This window comes from Saccopteryx bilineata, chromosome 8 (assembly GCF_036850765.1).
Source record: "Saccopteryx bilineata isolate mSacBil1 chromosome 8, mSacBil1_pri_phased_curated, whole genome shotgun sequence".
In the NCBI taxonomy this organism is placed as follows: Eukaryota; Metazoa; Chordata; class Mammalia; order Chiroptera; family Emballonuridae; genus Saccopteryx; species Saccopteryx bilineata.
In genome coordinates this window covers 35,369,631-35,393,698 of record NC_089497.1, presented here as the reverse complement: position 1 = coordinate 35,393,698, position 24,068 = coordinate 35,369,631, and positions in this window count along the sequence as shown.

Genomic DNA, 24,068 nt, shown 5'->3' with positions numbered 1-24,068 from the left:
GTTGTAACTGCACATGATTTTTCTACTTTTGCCGTTGAACCTTTGTACTAGTTTCAGTGTTGGTTGTTCCCCTGGTTTTATTATATGTTTCCCTTTGTCAGTGAGAATTTTTTTGTTTGTGATAGTTTCTTATTTATATTTTTAAATTTTTCCTTTTTCTTAAAGAAGTTTCTTTAATATTTCTTGTAATACTGCTTTGGTCATGATGAACTTCTTCAGGTTTCTCTTGTCTAAGAAGCACTTAATTTCTCTTTCAATTCTAAATGATAACCCTGACTGTTAGACTAATCTGGGCTTTAGGCTCTTTTCATCACTGGATATTTTGTGTCAATCTCTTCTGACCTGGAAGGTTTCTATTGAAAGATGAGCTAGCAATTTTATAGGTACTTCCTTGTAGGTAACTGACTGCTTTTTTTCCTGCCACTTTTAAGATTCTCTCTTTGCTTTTAACCTTTGATATTTTAATTATTATGCCTTTAGGTGTGGACCTCTTTGGGTTCAACTTGGTTGGGATTCTTTGTACCTCTTGGACTTGTATGTCTATTCCTTTTGCCAAGTTAGGGATGTTTTTGGTCATTATTTCTTCAATAGGTTTTTAATCTGTTGCTCTCTCTCATCTCCTCTGGTATCCCTAGGGTATGAGTGTTGTCACACTTGATGTTATCCTAAAGGTCCCTTAAACTATTCAAACATTTTAATTTTTTTTTTTGCTTCCTTTTCTGCTACCTTTTCTTCCAAATTGCTAATTCAATCCTCTGCTTTATCTAACTTGCTTTTAATTCCACCTAATGTAGTCTTCATTTCAGTTACTGTATTCTTCATTTCTGACTGGTTCCTTTTTATGTTTTTTATATATGTAAGTTCTCACTGAGATCATCTGTTCCTCCCCTGAATTCATTGAGCTTATAACCACTGTGTTAAGCTGTGCATTTAGTCGATTTCTTGCCCCAGTTTTATTGAGTTCTTTTTCTGGAATTTTTTCTATTGTTTCACTTGAGGGCATATTTCTTTGTCTCCTCATTTTGATTGTTTTCTGATGTTTGTTTCTATATATTAGTTAGATCTGCTATGTCTCTCAATCATGGCTAAGTGACCTTATGTAGTAAATATCATCTGGTGCCCAGTGGCACAGTATTTCTGTTTACCTGAACTGGGTGCTCCAAAGGTGTTTTCTGTGTGGGTTTGTATATCTCTCCTATTGTAAGCAAGCCTTGATTGCTGTTGGCACATCAATGGATGGGATTGATTCTCAGGTTGATTGTCTGTGAGAATGGGCTGTGACTACAATGGACAAGCTGTTCTGTGGGGGCTGATCCTATGGAGCAAGAATCACTTTAACAAGGCTCTGGTGCCTGCCCCATCCACCTATTAAGTGTGTTGTTTGTATGGTGTTAATTGGGTGATGCTCTGGAGCTGGCCAACAGGTGTATTGGTTCTGTGGTCTCTTGGGAGGGTCTCTGGTGCAGGCCAAGATCAGCCACTGCTATGTTCAGGGACACATTTTAGAAGCGACAAAGTGATCTGCAGTTGGTAGCTGCCTATGCTGGACTTGGAGATGTCTGGGAGTGGTTATGCTGTGAACAGAAACCAACTGCCACTAGTTCTAGGCCTTAGACTACTTAGCAAGAGGTACAGGGCACACTGAGGGCAGATGCTGCTTGTTTGCATTTGTAGACCTCTGAGAGATTTTGGGGAAGTTGACAACACAGGTCCAGGCCAGCACTTGTGTGGATTAGCCTGTGAAAGCGGTTTGGCCTGGGTGCATAAACGAGTAGGACAGTCTTAGAAAATCACCAGAATGGGGGGAATGCTGTTGCCAGGTTGATGTAGGCTCAGATTTGGTGCTGATCTGCACCTGCCAGCTATGTGGGGGGGAGGGGTCAACAAAGGAACAATGGCACCTGCCTGCACTTTAGTCCAGGAGAGAGCTACATATCCAGCCGTCATTCTGAATCCAGACAATGCAGTCCCCCCACATGTGTCTCTGGCACTGTAGGATCTGATGTCTTTTGTTTGGAGCTCAGAGTAAGTGTTTGTGACAAGTGTGTCTGTTCTCAAATGCTTTACAGAAGATCTCTGAATCTACAGTAACCCTCTCTCACGGGGACCGAATTTATGCTGATTTTTATATCCAGCTGTTGTGGGGACGCTTCTTCCCCATAATTCTGCTCCAGGCTGGAGAACTCATGTGAGTCTGGGACCCCTCACTCCTCAGTGGAGACCTCCACAGCCGAGATATTGTTGCACATCTTCACCTCCACATGAGGGGATGGGACCAGCGCGTTTGATGCCACTGCTCTTCCTACCAGTCTTGCTGTAGTTTCTTTATATCTTTAGCTATGGGAGTTCTGTCCCATTGTTCTTCAGGTGGGTCTCAAAGGTAGTTGTTCAAAATTTAGTTGTAATTTTGATGAGGTCCCAGCAAGAGATGAGCAAAGCATTTATCTACTTTGCCTACTTGACCAGAATTTTTTTTAAACCTAACAGGTAGTATCATGTCTGCAGTTACTTGCTATGCCAAACTAAAGGTTGGGGAAGTAAAGAGACAAGTATGGATAGAGTGGCAGGAAGTTATCACTGAAGAAATAATATTTAAACAGAAACTTTTATTATTATGAAGGAACAAGCCATGGTAGACATGGGAATAAACCTTCTAGAATAGCCAGTTTATTTTTTATTTTTATTTATTTATTTATTTTTAGAAAGGAGAGAGAAAGGGGGAGAGAGAGAGAGAGAGAGAAGGTGGGGAGGAGCTGGAAGCATCAACTCCCATATGTGCCTTGACCAGGCAAGCCCAGGGTTTCGAACCGGCGACCTCAGCATTTCCAGGTAGACGCTTTATCCACTGCGCCACCACAGGTCAGGCTAGAATAGCCAGTTTAAAGGTCTAAATTATCTTTGTGTAGGACAGAATCCTACAAGATCAAAAAATGGAGAGGAACAACAATACATGAGTCTTATATACAGTGTAAGTGAGAAGTCAGGATTTTATTCTGAGTGTAATCAAAATCAGTAGATAATTTCAAACATGGAATTACATATATGATTTACATTTTAAAGAGGTCATTCTGTATGCTCCAAACCAAATAGACAAAGGGAGACTACATACATAGGCTAGTACAGTTGTTCAGGTAAATGTATATTCATTTGGAGAGAACAGTAAAGCAGGTAAGAAGTGATTGAATTTTGTATAGACTATGGAGAGAGAAAAACTGGATACTTTTCTCACTGAAAAAAATAAATTTTAAATGAAAAAGCTAAATAATCTATAAACATAGAAAAAAATGTAGGAACATATATAACTTAAAATTAGGAAAGGCTATCTTAGTTAAGACACAAAGATCAGAATCCAAAAGAAAGGCAAAATAAAAAAATTTTGATATTATATAAAACAAAAAGTTTTTGAATCTATAAAGATCATCTATAAGTCCATTAAAAACACAATAAAAGAATGCTGAAAATATATAAATAAGAACTTCAAAAAAAAGTATACTCAATGAGTAAGTGAAAACATTCTCAATTTAACTCAAATTAATAAAACATATTAAAACAAATATGTTTGAATTATTGCATTAATAGATATTTCAAGTATGGATAATATAAAATGTGTGAGAAAGTCGGTAAAGAAATACTTTCGTGTGTTGCAGATATTCTTGAATTCTAGATGAGGTTTTAAAGTGACAAAATCTTGTTGGAAGGCAGCTTGGCTAGTGTTGATTCAAATGCAAAGCGCTTATTTCTTGTGATGCTCATGCATTGCCATAAGTGTACAGAAACATGCACAAGTATATATATTTCAGCATTGATTATAGCAATAAACACTGGAAGCCTGAATATCCATCATAAGAGGACAATTAACTAAAATATGATACATATCCTACCTACATAAGGCTATAAAGTAGTTTAAAGGAATAAGATACATCTGTACAGACCTATAAAGATTCCCAAACTGTTGTTTGAAAACAAATAAATAAGCAAAACCAACAAACAAACTCATAGACACAAATAACTGTATATGTGTACCAGGGGGGTGGAGGGTTAAGAGGATAAAGGGGATAATGTATGGTGAGGAAAGGAGACTAGGCTGCGTGGTGAGCACCTAATGCAATACACAGATGATATAGTTTTACACTTGAAACATATAATTATCAACCAATGTTACTCTAAAAAATTTAATTTACAAAGTCTAAAACTGAAACAGAACAAGTTGAAAAACAATTCATGAAACATAACCCCGTTAAATAAAAACAAAACAAAACATTCAGAAACCAAGATACCTCATAAGAATTATGTGTGTATGTATTTAGATAGTAGTATATTTATATTTATGTTTTTTGGGGTAAGAATGAAAAAGTAATTTTTGTTTTTGCTCTATATAGTTTGTAATTTTACTAATTTTTTTGGAGATGTAGTCCTTATATAATTAAAATTATTTTTATACTCTGATTAGTCCATTTGGCAAGTCATATAAACTTATCAATCTGACTGAACTATTTTAAGAATGAGACTTTCTCATTTTTATGTCTTAACTTGAAATGCATGGTTTATATTTATCAACCAAATGTGCACCATTCAACTTATTTGGCCCTCTGCCCTGCTAGGCAATAACCTCCTCCAAGAACTAGCCATCCATTTTACCAATGAGGAAAGGGAGACTTTGAAAAGTTGTATAGCTTTCCCAGGGTCGTATAGCTAGAAATAATCGTGCCAGCTTTTGAACCTAATTTTAAAGGATGATAAAGCTCTTGCTTCAAGGAAGCTTCAGCTTCAAATCGCCCGCAGGAAGCAAACAGTCATCATGATACGGAAGTTGGGTTAATGCAGGGCTGAGAGGCAAGAGGCATCTCAGACCCTAGCCTGCCCTCATTGTGAATCCGTGGGAAGTCCTAGTTCTGGGAATGCTGGGGGCATCTGATGCCCCTGCTAAAATCTTTGTTTTGGCAAACTTGCTACCCACATTAGCCTTAAGAAAAGAATGTGAGGTGTTAAAATATAAGACAGAAAAAACATATATGTGAAAAATAATTTAGCCCAAGGGAAAAATGTCTAGACTTCAAGGTCATGAAGAATTATTGTAAAAATAACAGTGTTTTACAAGGCTTTCAAGAAGATGGTCGTGCCATTTCAATTTAAATAAGAGAGAGCACGCTGTAAAGATATTGTGAGAAATTACGAATTTCATATAAAGCAGGCACTAGTTTTAAATTTAAATGTTTATTGAGTGCTTATCATATACCAGTTGCTGTTCTAGTTCATTACCTGTGTATGTTGTGTCATTTAACTCTCACAACAGATCTGTAGAGTAGATAATGTGACCAGACTTTTATGTGTGTGCTTCGTAGTTATCCAATTTCCACCGATGGTAAATTAAGAAATCATTTTAACCAAAAATAAATAAAGGGACAATATGAGACAACATCAAAAAGTCCTAGTAAATTTTAAAGTCAACTTAATGTAAAACATTGACCCTGAAAAGATAGGGATAATTTTATTTAGGAAAAGAGAAGCAATAAAAAAAATATGAAGGTGAGACATCAGTTCTTTCATTGCTCACTCAGACTGAGTATACTTTTAGGAAAAGTTACAGTGAGAAAGCTTATACAGTGATGGTAAAAATTGGTCTAGAAACTCCGTATATCAGATCTGATGATGGAATGTATTTGCTTGTTTTGAGACTTAGAGAAAAAAATTGACTTAATAAACTCTTTTTGGTCTCTAATTAAAGCTGTTAAATCACTCGTAAGTGAGTGACAGGCATTTTGGCAACAGGGTAGAACAGACACACTAGAATATAATCTACATGTGTTATGTACAAAAGCTAAGAAGTACCTGTATTAGAAAAAGCAAAAATTTAAAGCCATTTATACAAAATAGATAATTTGGCTTATATAGGGAGCAAAATAGGAAATTGTATCTTAGGTTATTAAAAGGAAAATTGAGTCTCATCAGACAATTTATAGCTTTGCTATAGCAGTGACCAAGTAATTATATTAGGGTGCAGATATAGATGCAATTTGACAGGAGTTCAAATGGGACTTTTGACAGTCTATCATAAAAAAAGTTAAGGACCAAAATGCTACATTTCAGTCTAAATGCTAACCCAGCTAGAAAACTGAGTGGAGCCTAAAATATATAAGAGAACAGTAAATTGTAGAAAATCTTCATGGAGAGGTGACAAATGGAATCCTTTGGCACTGATTGTCGGGCCCATTACTTCTTAACACACTAAGCTATGGTGTCTGAATTAGTTCATAACATTAAGGATCCAATTTTATCTTTGGAGAAGTTAAGATAGAACACTTCAGTTGCTTTGACATTTTTTTTTAAAGCTATGACTATGTAGACTAATTCTCACATGTTTTAAGCTTGGCTAAGAGAGAGAATTTTATACCTAGAAAATATAAGCCCTGGCCATTTGGCTCAGTTGTAAGGCATCAGCCTGGCATGTAGATGTCCCAGGTTTGATTCCCGGTCAGGGTACATAGGAGAAATGCTCATCTGCTTCTCTATCCTTCACCCTCTCTCTTCTCTCTCTATCTCTCTCTTCCCTTGCTGTAGCCATGGCTCCATTGGAGCAAGTTGGCCCCACCCAGCACTGAGGACAGCTCCATGGCCTCACCTCAGCCGCCAAAACAGCTCGGTTACTGAGCAATGGAGCAATGACCTAGATGGGAAGAGTATCACCTGGTAGGAGGCTTGCCATGTGGATCCTGGTTGGGGTGCACACAGAAGTCTGTCTCTCTGTTTCCCTGCTTCTCACTTAAGAAAAAAAAAAGAAAAGGAAATATATACTTGTTCAGTATTGCTGATAATTCTGTATAAATTTCCAATTGGAAATATTGGGTCAGTAAATATTATTGAATATTTGCTATATGTTAGATCTGCCCTTTGTTGTAGAAATAAATAGGCGAAAATTTCTTTAGTCTTAAGTTTGGAAGACATTTGAGTACTTTAAAAATTATAATAAATTCTTGTAAGAATGGATAAGCAAAGGATTTTGAGAGCACAGAAGAAGGAAACCTACCTAGCCTGGAGTTCAGGACAGAATCCTAATTAAAAAAATATATTGGCCTATTCTTGTTTTAAAAAAAAAGATTTTATTTTTTAATTTTTAGAGAGAGGAAAGAGAGAGAGAGAGACAAAGAGAAAGCAGGGCATGAGTGAGAATCATCAACTCATATGCTTCTTGTGTGTGCCTTGACTGGGCAAGCCCAGTGTTTTGAACTGGCGACCTCGGCACTGTAGGTAGATGCTTTATCCACTGCGCCACCCCAAATCAGGCTGGCCTCCTCCTGATATGTAAGTGAAACTCATTAGAGAAAAGAAGTAGTGAAGATACAGAAGAGTCACTGTAGATGTAAAGAATTGGAGGTAAGAGACACAGTGTAGGTCACTCAGAGTACTATAAATATATAATCTAAAATTTGGGGGTTTTAGTAGATTATACAAATGAATACAATTATTGTCTTCCCTTTCTAGACCCATGATATTAACAATATGATGTTTTAACTCCATTTAGAGAAACTGAGTTTATTTACTCATCCCTTAAATCAGGGATGGCTTTGTGACTTACTTTGGCCAATAGAATGCAGCAGAAGAAACATTCCAGTTGTGAGACTCACTTCTCACTCTCCTGGGAGCCTGTCCAGACACTATGTGGACAAGCGTGAGCTGGGCTGCTGGAGAATGAGAGACCATGTGGAGCAAAGCCAACCATTCCAGCTGAGGCCATCCTAAACAACCTCCTACCAGCCAACCTGGCAGCTCACCACAGATAGTAAATGTGTGAACCCAGCTGAGACTAGGTAAATGCCCAGCTGAACCTAGCCCACATCACCAAACTGAGCAACAGAAATGATTGTTGTTTAAGTCACAAAGTCCGAGGTCATGTAATACTGCAAAACTAATTAATACAGTAAAAAGTGAGGCTGAATAGAAGAGCAGGGTCAAGATCATGCTGTCTTTTAGGCTTTAAACTGAAGGCAGAAAGGACTCATAGTCTCCCAAATTTCAGGCTTTAATTCTTTCTTCTGAAACTGTTAGTTTTAGGAAACTCTAAATGTATCCTGCAAGGACATTAAAGTGGTACCATCTTTAATCACGTATGTATGAGTTCCCAGAAGAAATAACCATATAGTTATGTCTAATGATTGAACCAAATAGCTTTATACATATCTAATTCCCAAGATGGGTTCAACTCAGCCAGAAAAATGAATCCAATCTCATGTAAATGCACTCTGGAAAGTGTATTCTAGGGAAAGCAAAATAACCCATTTGAAACAGTGTTCTGAAGTCTGTCTTATAACTTTCGGATAGAATTGCTGCCCAGAATTCCTTCCCATACCTTATTTTTGCCAACACATCTTTATCCTGTTTCTCATCCTTATCTGCATGTTCCCAATAATCATATATTTAGTCTGACAGTTATAAGTTGTCAGGGAAAAGCTAATTGTTCTGGCTGATATATGATGATGTATGTCTTTGAAGTATATGCTGCAACTACTTTTGACTGAAGCATGAAATGCAGTCCCCAACATGCCACAGGTGTACAAGGGTGAACAAACAACCCCTGATTTATAAAGAAAATATTACGCCAGGCTAGCATATACACCCCGGGGAAATGCTCTTCTGCTAAGTCAAAACTGGAATGATTGAATTTGGCATTGTTTGAAGGAAGGTCAAGGTGAGGCTTAGGGAGCAGAAATGCTGCTTTTCATCTTTTTCCCCATGAATAAGGAGGCCCGCAAGACGTTTGTCATATTTCCCTGTGGGTTAGTTCCATATTTCAAGGGTATATGTGTGTCTTGGCATGTATGTATGTGTATTTAAAGATATTGTTGTGTCACATGTACCTGCAGGAATCATGGATCTTGATTGATCCTTGGCATCAATGATTATGGTTAAATAATTATCAGCTATTCACTAACAATTTATCCCCTCCCCGCATGATACTGTTTTGAGATGGATTCAATGGAAAAATAAGGTCGAGTTTCTAACTTCAAGGTGAAACACACCGAAATGAAAGCACACACTTCTTATGTCTCATTTACTGAAGTCTCATATGCTGATCTGAACACAGTATTACCCCGTGTGCCTGTTCTGGATTTTTCCAAAGTTTTTGTCAATTAACTAATTGGTTATATTTCGTACTTGACCTGTGCGTTTGGTAAAATTTTTATATGACAACGATATTATTGCTGAGAAATGATCCCTTCAAAGGTATGTTTTTATAAAGGGAGTCGGAGGCAGGAGACCATTAGAAGTCTGCTCACTCAGCAACCTTATTTCAAGTCTACGTTCTGAACTCCGGTCTTCCGTGCCCTTCCGATAGAGTACTGGGACAAAGCTCATCAGTGGCAAAGTTAATTGGGTTCTCTTGCTGTGTAAAAATGTCTGCTCTTCTGATGGATTCCTCAAGTTCTTGTCAAAAGCCGCTCAGGGAAGTAAGTCTCCTTCAGATGTTTTCCTCTTCTGAGGAAACAATATGTATTATGTGACTGAAAGGTGGTGTTTACACATCAGGGAGCAGTGAGAAAAATTATAAAGCTGGTCAAGTTCCGCTGAGTCTTCCCCTCCTCTCCTTTCTGAAGCCTTATCCTCCTGCTGGGGACACATGTCCTATCTCAGCGAGAGTATCTCACCAAGGGGCCGTCCAGATCTGCCTGCTTTGGGAATAGTTCTTGAAGACTCTTCCTTTCTTTTTCCTCCTATCCAAGCTTACCTAACCCTCAGCCATTTGCTTCAGGCCCGGTTTCTATTAGAAAGTGATAATCTAGCTTGTGTTAAAGTTGCAATAGGTTTTAATAAGAACCTTCGACTCTCTACACACCCACCATATAACACATTGCATTTTAATAGGGGCCTTGGGAAACAATATTTTAACCTAAGAGAACAATTTCAGCCGTGAAGTGTTATAATTCAATACTCAATACTTTTAAGCAGTCACCAAACAGTTTTGGAGCCAGCTTTTGTTACAGTGAAAATGTATTCTTTCCTTTCTCAGTTGTGAGAGTCAAGCACACTTGGTTCTGAGGAAAATGTGAAAGTGCTGGGTCCCAGCTAGTTGCCTCACCTTTTTCCTATTCCTCTGCCAAAGCCAAAGTGAAATTTTGAGAATTCTTTTCTAAAACTTTTATCTTAGTAAAACAAAAACACTGTTTAGAATTTGTATTTTTAGCGCTTTTTTCTATTCATTTATTTATTTTAATTTATTGTGTTTACATGGAGTCAAGTGTCCCACTGAATATAACTCCTTCACCCCAACCCTTGTGTCCCTTCTTATACCCCCTTTGTCCCCCTCCCCCTATCTCTCTCCCCTCTTCCCTCTAGGATTTACTGTCCTGTAATCTATACCTTTGTGTCATGTATACATAATTTCACTAAATGCTTTACCTTCTCTGATCCCATCCCCTCATACCCCTTCCCTCTGACAGCTGTCCTTCTGGTCCCTGTGACCCCGCCTTTGCCTCTATTCCGTTCTGCAGCTCACTTTGTTCATTAGATACTACGCAGCCGTGAAAAAGAATGAAATCTTACCTTTTGCGACAGCATGGATGGACCTGGAGATTATTATGCTAAATGTAATAAACCAGGCAGAGAAAGAAAAATATTTTACAATCTCGCTTATATTTTTAGCATTTTAAAGGAGAAAAAGAGTGAGAGGAGGCAAGTTTGTCTCTGTGTGTGTGTACATGAGTTTGTGTTTACTAGAAGCGTGTATAACTTTTTATTACTGAATAACAGCCATATTATATACTTAGCAGTTGAAAACAACACCTATTTATTATCTCACCTTTTTATTGGTCCAGAGTCTAGGCATGGCTCACCCTGGTCTCTGCTCAGCATCCATCCTACAAGGCTAATATCAAAGTGTTGGCCAAGGCTGGCTCTCCAAGGCCATTCAGGCTGTTGGCAGAATTCAGTTCTTTTTGACTGTAGAACTGAGGTCCCTGTTTTCTTGTTGGCCATTGATCAGGGCTGCTTTCAGTTCTTAGGATTTACCTGCTTATTTCTTCCACATTGCTTTTTATACAGTTTGCTCTTTGCTCCTTCCAAGCCATCAAGAGAATATTTCTGTTGCTTTGAATCTCTCTGACTTCTTTCTCTTATTTCTAAACTGTCTTTCAAAAGGGCCCACCTGATTAGGTCAGGCCCACCCACATTCAAGGGGCAGAAATGATAAATCCTATGGTGGAAATTTTGGAGACTTTCTTACCACCGAGCTTTGCTTTTAAATAGTCAGTGAAGGAGTAAAAATGTGGAATGAAGAAACTAAGTGATATAAAATTTTATACTAAATAAGAAAAGAATGTAGAGACTCTGAAGCTGAAGCCACCAACTCAAATATATCTAGCACTCTGCCTTTCTCTGGAGACAGCACTGTTCAATAGAACTGTCTGCTAGTTAACATGCTGTGTCTTCTCTCTTCCACACAGTAGCCTTTCATTAGGCATGCGTGGGTATTGAGAATTTGAAATACGGTTAATAAACACTGAACTTTTTATTTTTATTTTTCAAAATACATTTAAATAGCCTTATTCCTCTAGTGACTACTCCCCATGTCCCCTGTTTTTTTTATCTTACAACATAAAATAAGCTTTTCAGAGCTTCCTCATGCAACCAGTGGTTACGTTACTCTCTTCTCTGTTTTTTGTTTCTTTGTTTGCCTAGATTTGTTCCAGGGTTTAAGTGTTACCCTAAAAATCATGAGCTCTAAAAATAAGCATATTTAATGAGCTCCCATAAATTGTCTGCTTACACCAAAGACACATACCTTTGTGCCGTGGTTGAAGCTAAACCAGATAAATAAAATAATCCTTGCAGTCAGAGTAGGAACAACCACACAGGATTTTTTATGAAAACATAAAGAAGATGCAGTCTTTGCAGAGAAGCAAGAATGAGGTTGACATAATGCAACTGATACCATGTCACTGGGAAAGGTTTGATTAGGCAGACTTTCAGGTCTGGTGCAAAAGCAAAGTGTTGGGCCACTACTTTAAATTTTATTTTATTTATTCATTTTAGAGAGGAGAGAGAAAGGAAGAGAGAGAGACAGAGAGGGAGAGAGAGAGGAGAGAGAAGGTGGGGAGGAGCTGGAAGCATCAACTCTCATATGTGCCTTGACCAGGCAAGCCCAGGGTTTCGAACCGGCGACCTCAGCATTTCCAGGTCGACGCTTTATCTACTGCGCCACCACAGGTCAGGCTGGGCCACTACTTTAAAATACAAGGAAAAAATTTCTGTTAACAGTATTAAAATGTAAAACATTTTCTTTTTGCTACAGCTTCTTTCTTGATATGTCACGGTTTATTATAGTTGCTATTTAATGTTCTGCTAAGTTAAAAAAGTAGCATTTTTAATTTTAGCATAATGGTTACTCTTAACGTTGTATCATGCTCATTTTAAATGCAAAACTAAAAACATTTAACTCATATACAGAGTCACCAAAGTTATACAATTCGTACTTAATACCTCACATATGTGTATGTATTTTGTTCTTACGAGAACAATGAGAATGCTGCAGAAACTGAACTCAACTGTTTTTATTTATTTTCTTGATATGTGCACTTTTTCTCAATACACTAGACCTTCAGCTTGCTGAGTTAGGAAGAACTGAAGGGAAATGATCTGTGGTTGCCTTATTTTTCCTATGCCATCATTTTCAACATTGGTTGTTGTACAATACGGAGAAATTGCATGACTAAGAAGGGATATCATATAATTCCTTGATTGTTTGTGTTTCTTGGTATGTCATCACTGGTCAATGATGAAATTGCTTACTCTGCTCTCTATAGGAGTTACATGGGTTTCTCTCCCTCTGTTCTTTCTGCACTTTGGGTGTATTTGTGTATAGTCCATCCCAAGAATCCATTTAGAATGTGTGTGTGTGTGTGTGTGTGTGAATATATATTAGGACATATATTAGTATAGATAGATAGATAGATAGATAGATATGTATTCTATTTAGAGCATTGTACTTGTAACAATTTTATTTCCAATGGCCATTTTTCTCTCTTTCTCTCTTTTTAAAAAATCCTTAAATATAAAAAAGAACCTCTTCACTTATATCTATGCCATTGAATGAAAAATTCCTAGCTGACACTGGAACACATCTTTTAACTCTTTTTTTTTTAATGCCCACAACTTGCTTTAACGTGAGTTAAAGATTTAAAACACTTTTCTTTTAGTTTGTATTAATATCTAAGACCATCACCTTTAAACTCATCTTTTCTTCTTTCAGCTATAAATACAGCTTTTAAAAATGTATTTTTGATGCCTGACCTGTGGTGGCGCAGTGGATAAAGCATTGACCTGGAAATGCTGAGGTCGCCGGTTCGAAACTCTGGGCTTGTCTGGTCAAGGCACATATGGGAGTTGATGCTTCCAGCTCCTCCCCCCTTCTGTCTCTCCTCTGTCTCTCCCTCTCCTCTCCTCTCTAAAATGAATTTTAAAAAATGTATTTTTGATATAAATCCACTGTGATGTTGATTTAACATTTTTTAAGACTATATTTATTCATTTTAGAGAGAAGAGAGCCAGAGAAAGAGGGGAAGAGGGAGGAGCAGGAAGCATCAATTTTCTTATGTGCCCTGACCAGGGAAGCCCAGGATTTTGAACCAGCGACCACAGCATTCCAAGTCAATGCTTTATCCAGTGCACCACCACTGTGATGTTGATTTTAAAAATAACCATTTATGGAGCACATACCATGTGTCATAAACTCTGCTAAACATTTAAATTAATTCTACTCCTTGATGTAATCTTCAACTTTGTATAATATTTAAGAATTGGTCTAAATAACAATGGCTGACTGGGCCATACAAAATCATTTTATATAAAATTCAAAATTGATTGATCCATAAAATCAGAATTGATTTGTTGCAGAACTTTTCATTAAATAAAATAAAATTAAATTAAACAAAAACAAGCAAACAATACTGGTGACAAGATCCCCAGATTGTAGAAGATTTGCTATCTCCTTAAATGAAGGCCCCAAAAGTAGAGACAATATCTAAGTTGTTTCTTTTACCCCCCCCCTAGCTTCAGCAGCTAATGCTGTGCCTGGCACATAGCTGCAGTGCAAAACCTGTTTGGATATTACCTAAATTCGGGATCTTTAATGAGACTAAAATAAATTGCGACTGAGTGTTTCTGTGTTACAGAAATGCATTTTAAGTTACAGTTTTCCATTATCTTTTCTCACCAAAGGGCACCTACCATTTTACTATTAGAACAATCAAGTTTCAATTTGAATACATTTGAAATATATCAACTTGTCTCCTTCCTGCAAAAGGAGGCAAAGGTCCTGGAAATAATGCAGGTAGAGTTGGAGTGCCATAGACTGTTCACAGAGTGATTTCATTCTGTTCTCTATTTTCATTTCATAACAGTCTTGATTAGAAAGTGAAGTGCTGCAGAAAGAACAATTGCATAATTAGAAGGTAATCACTTACTCTGGCAGCATCTTGAAAGTATGGGTTTTAAAGAACAATTAAATTTCTATGTGTTTGATTGGAATGTGTTTATCCTGATTAACAATTTACAAACATTTCTTTCTTTCAACTTCTGAGTAACAGCTCAAAGAATATTTTAGCTGTCATAGGCTTTTAGGTGATATGTATTTTTTAATTCTAATATAATCAGTGGTTTATAATGAACTTAATAATGCATTCCATTTATTATCCCCATTTATTTAAAAGAGCATTGTTTTAAATAAAGCATTCAACCTGCCTATAGTCCTATAGAGAAATGTGAAAGACAAAGTAATCACATTAGAAACAACAGCTTCGAATGTGATGTAAGTGGAATAATTCTTACTTGCCAAATTGAGAAGTGTTTAAAATCATATTAGATGAGACTAAGAGACATGGACAAGAGTGTGGTGGTTACCAGGGGTGGGGGGAGGGAGGGCATGGGAGGGAGGGAGGGAGAGAGTTAGGGGGAGGGGGAGGGGCACAGAGAACTAGATAGAGGGTGGCGGTGGACAATCTGACTTTGGGCGAGGGGTACGCAACATAATTTAATGACAAAATAACCTAGACATGTTTTCTTTGAATATATGTACCCTGATTTATTAATGTCATCCCATTACCATTAATAAAAATTTATTAAAAAAATCATATTAGACAATACAGGTCCATATCCACTCTTTGGAAAGACAACTACAGAGGTAATGACACCCAGTTGCGTGCCATTGATAGGGTCTGCATCACAGGACAGTTTGATAATGAGATTCTGTACTGAGGGAATAGACAATTTTAGAAGGAAATCATGATGTAAAAAGGGTTCTTAACAAGACATAAAAGAGAAGTTAAAATAAATCCAAAATCCTTCTGGATTTTAGTGATTAAAGTATTTCAAAAATTAGAGTTCTCTAGTTGATAATTTTATGGAACCTATTTTAATTGTAGTACTATACTCTTAATGCCAACTTACAATCTTACTGGCATGTATCATTTGTGAAGTGTTTTATAACTTACAAAAAATCCTATCTGGTAAACAAGTCATTTCCCCATTTTAGACATTAAGAATTAAGAGGTGAAGGACTTTGCTTAAAATCTAACAAAACTTTTGCAAAAATAAAAGAATATATGCCCATTTTTTTAGTTTCTTATTTTTACTTCCTGAGCCTCAAAACCAGAACTTCACGATCACATTCCAGTGCACTTGAACCATAAAATAAACTATTTAACTCTTCCCCTAATCTCTTCTCTTCAGAAATTTACCAATTTCTTCCAATGCTTGTAGAGGCTAAATGCAATATCTGGAGATCTTGAATCCAGAGATCAACCTGGGTAGACATGAGCCTGCGTTGAAAACAAAATAATAGATGTTAGTTTAAAAACAATGCTATTCATAAGTTTGATGTTAAAGGCTAAAATTAATGCAGTATTGGTGTTGAAAATCTTTTCCTTTTTTTTAAGTTTATTTCCATAAAAATACATTCTGGTGAAAATGCATTTGATTTTCTGCACATACAAGTGTATGACTTTATATTATCTACATTATGAATGAAAACTTGAGTTAGATTTCATTCCTCATGCTCAAATGCCTTGTAAATCAGATCAGATAACTGTTTATCAAATCACACATCCTCTATTTGATGCTAACTTCCATTGTTCTACTGAGAAATAATTTTTAAGATAATCTTCCTAAATTGTTCTAGAAGAACTGGGGTTTCCAGATTGACCAAATAGAAATACAGAATACCCAGTTAAATTTGAATTTCAAATAAATAATGATTTTTTTTTGTTTCAGTATTTACCTAACATTGCATGACATAATTATCTTAAAATAATTATTCATTGTTCACAAGAAATTTATATTTAACTGGTCTTCCTGTAATTATTTCTGGCAACTCTTAAATGGAACAAATGGGGAATAAAAATGATTTGTTGTTGGTTCTCTGTGTAATGAGCAACAGCCAGAAGTAAGGGCAGAGTCACTGAGATAGGAATAAATTGTCCCTGAATCTGATTTGAAATATCTTAATGAGTAAAGGATTGTTTTTTCCCTCAGAATAAGAAGAGAGCAGGTCCCTGGTGCTGCGTAATCAACAATTCAATAATGTCCTCAAAGACCTGGGTCCCTGGTTGCTTCCATCTCCCCGCTTCCTTGCTTCCTGTGCACAGGTTGCTGCAGCAGCTTCTGGATCCCATTGAGAGGTGGCAGTGTCCAGAAGCAGAAAAGAAACTTTATTTCAATGTTGTTCCCTTATGAGCGAGGAGCCCTTTCCCAGAAGCCCTGTGAAGACCTGGCTTCATGACCACAAGCTACCCTGTCTTCAAAACCAGTCACAGATGGGGTAACAAGATTATGAGTTTAACCTGGTTATGATACACTTGTGAAGGCGGGCAAGATCAGTTTTCATGAGGCACATGAGGGAAGAACAGACTTGACAAAATTAGGTTCCAGTAGGAAAGAAGAAGTTGGTAAAAAGACAATGACAATCAATATATAACAATATATTCACATACACTTTCATTTATATTAGATTTGACAACACATAGAACGGTCAGTCTGTTAGGGAAACTTCAAATGTTTCCAATTTCTCTGGAGTATTTCCTGAGGGGGTTCTACAGAGGGAAGGAACCAATACTAAGAAACTGAGCTTATCACTGAACAACTATTGTATGGGAGGCTATGCTCTAGTAAAGGGGGGAAAGGAGAGACAAAAGCATTAGAAGTCTTAAAGAATCTTTTATTTTCTGGTGGATCTGGGCTTATTGTGGGCTGATTGATCTTAATCTTATTTCAAAGACACCCACATAGAGCTACAGCCAAATCAATTTATCTCAATGGCAGAATGAAAACAGTGAGTCACCTCTAGTGACATTTTAGTCTGTTTGCTAAAAATTTGTGTTTTAAAACTAAAAATATAAGCAAAGACAAGGAGATCTTCTTATGATTATTATATCTTTTGCAATTATTCTTTATCATAAATAAGACTTAAATTGAAATTTGATAGACTAGATCCAGGAAATTGTATTCTTATACGGTGGAAATTCTTAAATGTATATGAACTGAAGGAATATTCTCAGGATTTAGAATAAGCAAAGTAACTATAATTAGTTTGACATATGAATGAACTATTGTAGGTTTTCTTTTTCTGGCTTTAGCTTAATATTTAAATGCCTTACAAGATAAGTATGGACAACCCCAGACAATTGAATGCTCTATAAAATGCATGTAGGCTGTGTTAGTGACCTAATGGTGCTAAAGCAAATAATAGACGATTAAAACCACGGAACATAGAAAATGAGTGGACACACACTCACCTTCCATCTTGCTACATACATATAACCTGGGGAATTTTTTTAATCTAGCTACCAAGGTATTAATCCTCACTGCAGGAAATAAATCCAATGAGAGGAACATTTCTGGTTCTGATCCCTCAAAATAAATTTCTGCAGTTGCCATTCTAGGGATGGTGAGTATGACTGACAGGCTTTCTTATGAGCTATCAGGAAGCAAGTAGCCCCACTAAGTAGAATATAAATAAAAGTTGTAACCTTGGGAAATGTATCAAGTTATAAAAGTGGAACTAAGTGATAGGAATTTTGCAGTGAGATATATTTAGAGAATCACATTCTAGAAGAGTTTTAGAAATGAACAATTTATAAGCATCTATCTTATACCATCCAAATAATCACAGATTAATATTCAGCCAAGAGAATATTGAACAACCACTGGGGCTTAATGGTAACACAACAGAACACCATACAGGTTTCTATTCCCATGTCTATAATAATTTTAATAGTCTTCCCTTCTAATATGGGCTGAATATAAGAAATGCCTGTCAATTATATTTTTTGGTATAAATGAATAAATTAATTTGAATTTTATTGAGTTCTGACAGTATTTTAGCCACCAGGGACACAAAGACAAAAATAGATGGGGTTAGAAGCACAGAAATATGGAATTACAATATATTGTTATGACTCTTCTGGAAGAATGTTACTTTCAGGGAATTTATGTTCTTATAAACATAAAATGATTGTATATTAATAATTGCAGTAAAGAAGATGCATTATCACAGTGTTACTAAATATAACATGAACTGGTGAGTACATGAGCTTTCTGAGAGGTCTTTGTAAAGGATGTAACATTTGAGATGACTATCGAAGGGTAAGTGGAATGTTTCCAGGGAGAGACAAACAGGGAGAAATATAAGAAGAAACAAAGTATGAAATAAATTATGCTGGTCTGTAAGCAATTCAATATGACTAGAGTATAAAGCATGGGTTATTGGGCTGAACTTAAAGGCTTTCCTATAATCCAGTTGAAGGATGATGAAATTATAGATTAAGTCAATGAGCGTATGGAAAGTAGAAACCAAAATGACCTGTCAGTGAACAGGTGTTGGTCATCACATAAATGTGAAAGAGGAAGAAAATGGTAGTCATTAGGTGGTTTACTCAATGTTTCTCATTTTCCTTCTAAACACTGGTATTTTTCTACTTTCTCATCTCCCTGAAGTGAGATGTGGCACTCTGATTCACTCTGGCCAATAAATCTACGCAGAAGTGGTGTGTGCTGCTTCCAGGTCTATGCTTGTTAAACAATTCGCCATGCTCTCTTCCCCTGGCAGTGGTAATCATGAGAGTGTGTGTGGAGATAGACCCTGTGAACTCAGATCCTGAAATGACCATAGTGGGCAGAGACCCCTGCCAACTCGAGCATACTGTGTGAGCAAGAAATAAACTTGGTGTGTGTGAAGCCACTGAGATTTGGCAACTGTTCCTTGTTATTGGCACAATCTATCCACCATTCCAAGATATACTATGAATTCACCAGCACCTGTTTGACCTGAGTGAACTTGTAAATTCATGATTTAGACATGATTTCATGCCTAGATTTAGATTTTGAACAATTCCTACACATCAGTCTTGCGGGTTAGCTGCTTATTAGGGTCACGTTAAATGACCTTTCTAGAAGATGAAGTACCCTTCCCCCCCACACACTTCATGCTATTTTAAAGCAGAATATATCAGTGACAGTCACTGGCAGGAGACTCTCTGAAGAACACAGTAGTAATTAGTACTCTAGACAGACCTTTAGGACCATCTGGATTCACAGCTTAAAGTCACACGTGTTGGAATCTGCAATACTGGGCAAAGAGGTACATAATACTTTCCAGGAAAGGGCAGAAAAATGCTCCATTTTGATTGGAAAATGACAGTCATTGAGGTATGTACAGTTAGCAGAGAATTGCATTTATGGAATTAAATTACCTTTTGTGTCTGCAGTGCAGGGGGTAACGAAAATAAGGAAAGCTGTGGAAGAGCGCGTTCTGTCATTAACATGAGTTGTCTCTTACTCAGCTTGTTTCCTTCTTGTGCAGAGCTCTCTGGAGCTGAGACTGAGTGAGAGCAGAACACTTTCTCAGACTGTACCTCAACCTTCTCAGAGAACCACTTCTCTAAGAGCAGATGCCTCTCTAACCCCGGACACCCACATCTGTCCATCCTACAAGCTTCTGCAAGGCACCAATGGGCCACACTTACCACAACTCATTTTTGTTCTTTATTTTTATTATTGCATCAACTCTTCCTTGTTTGGTTGCAGACACACCTCCACTGTTTGAGACTATTATTGCTTAATCTTTATGTTTTTATGAATTTGGGAAGAACAAGAAAAGTCAATGAGAAATAAAAAAAAAACACGGTTTAGTTACTATTTGAAGTTAATCCTTAAGTGGCTGTCTTGGAATCCACCCAGAGAATTGTCACATGAGCTGAAACATATTTTTAAAAAATATTTGATGATGTGTGTCACATATGAAACAAATGTATTAACCACACAAACATAAACATATACTTAAAGCAAAAATATGTCTTATTAAGCAATATTTATCTTTTCTGTATGTATACACTGTAATATATACAGATACACATAGTCATGGTGATCTTTTAAAATATTTTTTAAATTTAATTTTCAATTACAGTTGACATACAATATTATATTAATTTCAGGTGTAAACATAGTGACTAGACTCTTATCTGACTTACAAAGTGATCTACCCAGTAAGTCTAGTACCCGTCGGGCACCATACATAGTTGCAAGGGATTAAGAAGTCATGGATCTTAGGTTCAGCTGGTGTACTTTTTTGGAGGGAGGAAGGGAAAGAAGCTAGTACCTACCGAGTCAGCATCCACCAAGTGATCTTGGGTTATGCAGATCTGCTTAGCACTGCTGAGATCCTGGAGCCACTGGAGCCATGAGCTTATTTCTCCTTCTAACATAACCTTTTATAGGATATTAGAAACTTTTGTCATTGGTTTATCTTAAGACACAAAAACTCTGGCAAGATGACAGCTTTATTGTTGCTGATATTGCAGTCGTTGCTGTTGCTGTCTTTCATTCGAAAACAGTCCGTCCTCACAAGAAAAGGTAATGCTGGGTAGTGGGCTTGCAATGTTAAAAAGAAATCTTAGAGCTGGGAGATTAGCTAGAAATTCCAAGTATAATATCTGTGTACCTTATTTCCCTTTTACATCCCGGAACGCTGTCTAGCCTAAGACACATCTTAAGACTAGACTTCCAAATTGTTGGCCAAGAAATGATAATGAGACAAAAATTGTTTAGTGGGTCATGATCAAAGTTTTACCAGTATATATAAAAGAAGAAAATCAAATGCATTGCACATCATAAGTAATTATTATATGATGAAAATTTTGTTTAATGATAATATGTATATATACGTTGCTACACACACACACACACACACTTGTTCACAATGTAAAGTATGCTCTTCTTATTTTATTAAAAATAGTTTAAAAATCATTTATTTTTTAACAGTGGCCTGTTTTTCAGACTTTATTTTAAGTAGCTACACATTTTCTATTTGGTCCTTGCATCTGGTCTTATAATTTTCCCCTTTACACACTCTGAAACATAAACTGGTTGAGTATATACCTGACAGTATAGAATTACTCAAATCTAAGCAGTTTTACTCCACAGGCATTGTAGCTCCAGCCATAACAAATTACCATAGAGTGGGTGGCTTCAACAGCAAACATCTATTTCTCACAGTCCTAGAGACTGGTAGTCTGTGGGGTTCTTGGTGAGTGTCCTCTCTCTGGTTTATAGAGGGCCACCTTGCTGTGTCCTCACACAGCAAAAGGAAAGCTAGCCTGCTGTCTGGTCTCCTCTTATTAGTGAACAAACCCATCATGAAAGCTCTCCACCTCACAGCCTAATTTCCTCCCCAATGCCCTACCTCCAAATACCAACGCATTGGGATTGATGTTTTGACATATGAATTGAGGGATGAGGGGACACAAACATTCAGTTCATTGCAACAAACTACTGTCATAACCTGTAAGCTATCTATACTATCCTATGAGGACATTAAAATATTGTCTTAGGTGACCACTGGCATAGAGTAAGAAGGAAAATTTCTGTGAAAAAAAATGTATATACAGAATGATTACATGGATAAGGAGAGGGTTATCCACGGATAAAACATGTATGGAGAAAGAGGTGATGAAAAAGGAAAAAATAATAGGAATGCATTTCAGTGTAAAGTAAAAGATTTAAGTTTAAAAAAATGTAAATGGCGAATCTCTTCCTTAATTTAGCTGTTAGGAGAGGTCAGTCCATTGTAGACAGTCCTGTTTCCTACTCGAACATTTCCAGAACACCTTTGCATATGATTATTCTTGCTTCTCTCTGCCTTCGAATTTAAATTTCCCACTTTCCTTGGAAATACTTGCACAATTGCCTAAATTTTCAGGTTGGGAAATATTTTCAATGTTATTTCACCTTTGTAAGTTCAATTTTCTTTTTATTTCTACCATTTAAAGCAACTTCTTTGGAGGCCACATATTTGCTGACCATTATCATCTCTCTCTGGCCAAACTAAACACATTTCAGTGTTTTCCTACGAGTTTATGAGTCATGCTTCTCCTGGCATTTAACCATTCTTATTGCTCTCTGTGGTACACAAGACCCCAAGGACCAGTGCTCTACCTCAGTGGTCCAGATATGAGTCAGACTCACACACTCAGAGCCCTTCTGGGGTGCGAGCTGGGGCTGGTGCAGCAGGAAGAAGCCTGTGGCTACGTGGCAGAGACGATGAACACTTCATGCTTCCAGTTTCTAGAGACCTCTGGGAAGATGTATCACCTTTAAAAAGATTCCAACCTTTTATCTACCTCCCTTGAGACCAAGAATTACCAGCTTGTATAATTAGAGTGTTTTCAAACAAATGGCTTTGCCTATGGAATCTCTTTGAAATGTCTTTCTTATTTGTCCTTCAGAACAAGAAGAATAACATCTTTTTTTCTGTAGATTTTTAGATATTGAATTAATTATTCTATTAGTACACAAAAATCACATTTATATTTACTTAGAGACTTTTTTTTATTTAGACAATTAAATTTAACGGGGTGACATTGGTCAATCAGAGTACCTAGATTTAGAGAAAACATCTCCACATCATTTAGACAGTCGATTATGCTGTATACCCATCACCCAAAGTCAAATCGTCCTCCGTCTCCCTGTATTTAGTTTCTCTTTAAATCCCTCCTCCTCCCTCATCCCCCTCCCTCTCCACCCCTCCCTTCCTCCTGGTAACCACTGCTCCCCTGTCTATGTCCATGAGTCTCAACTTTGTGTCCCACCTATGTATGGAATCATACGGTTCTTAGCTTTAGAGACAAATTTAAAACACGCACATGTACATTAAATTTCATAGGTTGTGGGTCTATATTAATTTCCTGGTTTTACCCTTCCTTAAATATAAAAAAAAAACTTGCTGAAATTGTTTTTTTTATTATTTATTTAAAAATATTTCTGTTCTCAGTCCCTTCAAGAATAATATAATTGTATTTCATTGTGCTTTTGGACATAACTATGAAATAAATATTGCCTGACTCGAAAGAATGCAGCTTATCTGTTTCTAGAGAATGTGTGGGAAAAGCTAATACTCTTTGGTTACCAAACATATTGGAAATAAACCACATCTCTTCCTAAGAAAAAAGACTAGCAGCTGCGTTAGCCAAGTCTCTGAGGCTGAAACTGTTGTTTCCAGGGTGTTTCTTATGCAAAACACTAGAGGGCACTGCTGATTTACTCAACTCTGTCTCAGGCTTTTAAAAATTCAGGTTCTTGCCAGCAGCTTTTCAATTTTCATTGGGCAGGAATGGAGTGGAAAATAACTGTTCAAAAGTCTGTGTTTTGAGAAAGAAAGATTAAAAATATTCTCTGCAGAACATACCAGGAGAAAGAAGAAAAGTGACTAATCTTTGTCCCATGCCAACTGAAGGTCCTTGTCCAGAAGTTGTCTTGGGTTCAAACTTCATCACTTGTTAAAACGAATGACAGAAATAAAGTCTGTAAAATAGGAAAATGGCTGGTTTAGATCCTATATGTGAAAACACACTGTTTTGCTTTTAACTCTTATTTTTTTCTGTATATGATGAAGCAAGTTTGTAACTATCAGAAAGACATTCTGGTGCACAAGCACACTTAAACAGAGTATGTTTATTTGGACATAATAAAGCAAAACAAATTTTAAAAAGGAATCAAGGGCATTGGGAGTCTAAGACACATTCACAAGCAGA